The sequence below is a fragment of the Zingiber officinale genome, chromosome 1B, assembly GCF_018446385.1.
Source record: "Zingiber officinale cultivar Zhangliang chromosome 1B, Zo_v1.1, whole genome shotgun sequence".
In the NCBI taxonomy this organism is placed as follows: Eukaryota; Viridiplantae; Streptophyta; class Magnoliopsida; order Zingiberales; family Zingiberaceae; genus Zingiber; species Zingiber officinale.
Genome location: NC_055986.1, coordinates 115,155,712 through 115,161,651, shown reverse-complemented (window position 1 = coordinate 115,161,651; position 5,940 = coordinate 115,155,712).

The window sequence follows — 5,940 nt, the reverse complement described above, 5'->3', positions numbered from 1 at the left end:
CAAGGAAGTGCTCCTAGCGTACATTAATTCAGCGCTTCAATCAAGTGGCCATGGATATCCCCTCGGTCTCGTCTGATACCATGATGAACGACTTCACTTAGGGGCTCACCGAGGGAGATTTTTTCCGGCCACTCATCAGGAAGCCGCCCAGGGACTTCGACCACATGCTCAAGAAGGACAATGAGTATATCAATGTGAAAGAAGTCCAAGTGGCCAGAAGAAAAGAGGTGTCGACCGAGCATACGACACCGACCGAACACCGACTGTCAAGCAGCCATCAACCACCTAAGGGGCCGAGGGCTGAAGGAGCACGACCGCACCAAGAGACTAGGGCACATGCCATATGACATGTGGCATTCGATCGGCCAAAGGTGCCGAAGGGAAAGGTATGGATGCCTATGTTTTGTTCATTCCACCAGTCGGCGACTCACAACACACGGGATTGCAACGGACTGATGCCAATTGTCAGCCGACCGACCTCAAGAGGATACCACCATCGATCACCTTCTCCTGATCGGTGACAGAGACACAGATCCGCTGAGCGACGGGAGGACGACAGGAGGGCGTCCGAACACCATCACCATCAGTGGAGGGGGGACACCGAGCCCGTCTGAGTATTAGCAGAGCGGAATAGGTCATCCACTCGGGAAGAAGAGAACATGAACAATGCTTCCCGAGGAGAGATAGGCATAATCGCTGGAGGGCCGATCGACGGCGACTCCAACTGAGCCCGGAAGTCATACGCTCGGTGGTTGGAGATCCACGCCATAGGATGCAGTAAGGAGAAGGTCGAAGGCCCCCAGATCAGCTTCGGCCCGAGAGACTTAGAGGGAGTAGAGGTCTCTCATGATGATGCTTTGATCATCTGAGTGATGATCGCCAACTACACCATTCACCGGATCTTCATCGACACGGGGAGTTCGGTGAACATCATCTTCAAGAAGGTGTTTGATCAGCTACAGATTGATCGAAGCGAGCTCCTGCCCATGGCAACCCCGCTTTACGAATTCACAGGCAACGAAGTTTTGTCGATCGACCAAGCAAGGTTGGCCATCTCGCTAGGAGAAGAGCCGTTGAGGAGGACCCAGACCACCAACTTCATAGTGGTGGACGCACCATCAGCCTACAACGTCATCTTGGGCCGACCGACCCTCAACGAGTTTCGGATGGTGGTGTCAACTTACTGCCAAAAGATAAAGTTCCAAGTGGATGATCAAGTGGGCGAGGTCAAAGGCAACCAACTGGCCGCTCGGCGCCGCTATGTGGAGATGGTCAAGACTGAGGCAAAGGCTGCTCGAAAGGCTCCGCGACTGGAGGTAAATGTGATCATTGAAAACCCCCTACCTTGGTATACGAAGAAAAGGAGGAGGTCCAGATCCATCCCAGCCGAGCAGAGGCAACAACCTTTATCGCCGCCAACCTGGAGGAGGAGAAGAAGGCAGAGCTGGTCGCCTGCCTTAAACAAAATCATGACGTATTCGCCTGGTTGACCCATGTGTTTCCTATCATCTCCTCGAGTGTGGCTCAGCACGAGCTTCTTGTCAGACCGGACGCTCGATCGGTGAAGCAAAGGAAAAGGGATTTCAGTGCGGAGCAGAACGTGATCATCCGAGCAGAGATAGAGAAGTTCCTAGAGGTCGGACACATCAGGGAAGTCTAATTCCCGAGTTGGCTAGCCAATGTGGTGCTAGTCTCTAAGTTGGGCAACAAATGACAGGTCTACATTGACTTTCGTGACTTAAACAATGCGTGCCCAAAGAACTTCTATTCGCTGCCCAGGATAGATCAAATGGTGGACTCGACGACGGGCTGCGGGCTAATCTGTATGCTTGACGCGTATCAAGGGTACCACCAAGTGTCACTCGCCCGCGAGGACTAGGAGAAGGTCAGCTTCATCACGGCCGATGGGACATACTGATATAATGTCATGTTGTTCGGGCTGAAGAACACCGAGCCACCTACCAGAGGCTAATGAATAAAGTGTTCCGATGGCAGATCGACCGTAATATAGAGGTATATATCGATGATATATTGATTAAATCCCTTCGAGATACTGACATATGTGCAGATATCAACGAGACTTGCTGGATGCTAAGGACATACGGAATAAAGTTGAACCCGAGCAAGTGTCTATTTGGCGCGAAGAGTGGATGCTTCCTTGGTTACATCGTCATCGAGCAGGACATTGAAACCAACCCAAGCAAGGTCAAAGCTTTGTAAGATATGCTGCCACCTTAGAACTTGAAGGAAGCTCAAAGGCTGACCGATCGGATCACGGCGCTGCCCAGATTCATATCTAAATCGTCCGATCGGTGCCTGTCGTTCTTCAAGGTGCTCCGCCGAGCCACGAAATTCCAATGGGACGCCGAGTGCAATCGGGAGTTGGAGGAGATGAAGGAGTATTTGAACTCACTGCCTGTATTGGCCAAGCCGGTTGTGGGTGAGCCACTGTGGATTTACTTGTCATCTAACGAACATGCCGTTGGATTGGCTTTGGTTAGGCAGAACGACCAATATCAGCAGCTTGTATATTTTCTAAGCCACATATTAAAAGATGCTAAGTCCCGCTACACTGGTCTCGAAAAGTTGGCTTATGCATTAGTACTCGCCGCGCAGAGCTTCACCCATACTTCCTGGTGCACTCAATAATTGTGATGACTAATAGCACTTTGGGAAGAGTCCTCCTCAATCCGGAGGCGTCCGGACGGCTGATTAAGTGGACGACAGAACTTAGTGAGTTCGACATTCAATATCAACCCCGAGCGGCAATCAAGACTCAAGCCTAGGTAGATTTCATCATAGAAGTCCACAGTGATGAGTCGGCAGCAACATGAAAGATATATGTGGACAACTCGTCCACTTGGCAGGGCAGCGGGATCGACATATTCCTTATCTCACCGTGGGAGGACCGGATGTAGTTGTCCGTTCGACTGGACTACCGAGCCACTAATAACGAAGCAGAGTATGAGGCGCGGATAGCCGACCTACAGGTAGCTCGGCACGTGGGAGCAGTCAAAGTCCTCATCTACTCGAACTCCCAGCTCACCGCCTAGTAGCTATCCAGGACATTTGAGATAAGCAACACTCGGCTAAGGCTCTATGCAGAGACTTTCGAGAAATTGAATGCCAACTTCCAGGAGGTCATTGTATAGAAGAACCAGGTGATGATTGGAGAACCAGGTGACGAATGAGTTAGCGAAGTATCCAGTTCGTTGACGCTGATCTGTTGGAGTATATACTAAAAGCCTAGCTTTTGTATAAACATTTATAAGAATCACATTGGTCAAGTGTCTACATTTATATATATACCAAATGTAGATGTTCAATTAATTTATATTGTAGATAACATAATGTGTGGTGTCATACACAGAAGATCGTGTTATCGGTTCTTTATAAATTAAAAACAGTATCTCACGACTAAGATGGAAAGGAACAAACCATTGGAAGGTCGTAGTATAATTAGGAATTAGTTTATCTTAACTATATAATTACACTAGTACACTTAGAGTGTATTGAGCAGGACTATTTAGAGGTCGTTTCTTTTATACTGACTTTATAAAAGAACAAAGACCTCAGTTATTATGGAAGTGTGTGCTCTTAATCCTAATATAATAATAAGCACATATATTTGATATTTATTTCTTTAATTTATCAATGGGGGAGATTTAGTTCGATAAATCAATAAGCCGGATAAGTTGGGAAATGATATCACTTATAGTGTGTGTTGTTGATTATAAAAGGAAACTGTGTCCTAGTGATCTAGGTTGATAATGTCCCCAAGAGGAGCTCATAAGGATTTTCATGTTAAACCCTGCAGGTGGACTTACTCCGACATGACGATAAGGTTGAGTGGTACTACTCTTGGACTAAGATATTAATTAAATGAGTTGTCAATAACTCACTTAATTAGTGGGCATTCGACATCTTAAACACAGGGAGATTAACACACTCGTAATAAGAAGGAGCCCAAAAATATAATTTGGGATTGGTGCGGTAGTTCAATAATAATTCTTTAGTGGTATGAATTATTATTGATGAAGTTAAGTTGTGTGTTCGGGGCGAACACGGGAAGCTTAATATCATCGGGAGACCAAAACCAATTCCTCCTTTCGGTCCCTATCATAGACTCTTATATATAGAAATTTATACCCACCACATACCCACCTTCTTACCCATCCTAATGGGGCCGACCAAGCTAGCTTGGAGCCCAAGCTAGGGCCTGCCAAGACCAAGTGTATGAGCCAAGTTGGTGGCCGGCCAAAGCTTGGGTCCCAAGCTTAGGTGGCCGGCCACTAGAATATTAAAATGGATTTTTATTAAAATTATTTCTTATGTGGATATCATGGTTTTAAAAGAGAGTTTAAAATTTAAAATTTTCCTTTTATAGCTTTCTACAAAAGATTAAGAAAAGATTAAAAATCTCTCCTTATTTGTAGATTGAAAAGAGATTTTAATTTTGAGAAAACTTTCCTTTTTAACCATGATCATAATTTAAAAGAGAGTTTTAAAAATTAAATATTCTCTTTTATTAGTTTCTACAAAAGATTAAGAAAATATTTGATATCTTTCCTTATTTGTAAATTGAAAAGAGATTTTAATTTTTAGAAATAACTTTCCTTTTTAGAAATTATCCACATGTTTAAAAGAAAGATTTTAATTTATAAAATTTCCTTTTTATAACCCACCATGAAGGGAAAAATTATTGGAGAATTTTTTTTTATAAATTTCCGGAAACAAATTAGGAAGTTTTAATTTTTGTTTTAATTAAAACTCTCCTTGTTTTGGGGAAATAAGTGGTCGGCCATTGATATTAAGAAAAGAAAATTATTTTTAATTAAATAATTTTTTATTTTTCATGGAAAAGGAATTAAGGAAGTTTTTTATTAAAATTTCCTTATTTGCCAAGACCAAGGAATATAAAAGAATGGGTAGAGGTGCCTTCATTGTGTACAACTCTATTCTTTTCTTCCTCTCTTTTTCTCCTTGGTGTGGCCGGCCCTTAGAGGTTCTCCCTCTCCTCTTCTCTTCTTCTTTAGTGGCCGGTTTTATCCCCTCTTGGAGCTCTTGATGGTGGCCGGTTCAAGCTAGGAGAAGAAGGAGAGAAAGGAGGTTTTGTTTCTTGCATCCCTTGGAGCTTGGTGGTGGTGGCCGACCTCTACTTCTCTTGGAGAATTATGGTGGCCGAATCTAGCTTGGAGAAGAAGGAGCTTGGTGGTTCTCGTCTCGCAAGATCGTTGCCCACACAACGTCCGAGATAAGAAAAGGAATACGGTAGAAGATCAAGAGGTTATTTTTCTTACAAAGAAAGGTATAACTAGTAATTGTTTTCCGCATCATAATAGTTTTATTTGTATAGTTATTTATGGAAATACCAAACACAAGAGGCATATGATTCTAGAGTTTTCGAAATAGTTTTTTCGAGTTTGTGTTTTCTTCTTTTTCGAATTTGTGATTCGATTGTTCTTTTTGGTTAACCTAGAGTTATTTAAGGAAATAAATATTAGCTTTCCTTAAAAGGCTTTGTCTAGGCGGTGGTGGTTGCTCCCATATCCAAGAAGGCCATGTGCATCCGGAAGCCAATTTTGGAAATTAATATTTATGGAATTAATAACTTAGGTAGATTTGAATCAATAGTGTTAAGTTCCGCTTGTGATTCAAATCTAGACCATTAAGAACATATAAGTTAAATTTGGAATCAATGATGTTAAGTTCCGTCTGCGATTCCTAATTTAACTTCTAAAGAACACAATAGGTTATTTAAGGAAAGGTTCGACACTTGTACAAAAAAATTTTATACAGTGGAACCGGTACGATTTTCTTAGGACTAACCAACAATTGGTATCAGAGCTAGGGTTTGCCTTTGTGTGTTTGGTTTTCAAATAGGTTATGCACATGTCATACATAATTTAGGCAGGATAATAGTAGGATGTGCTAACTTTG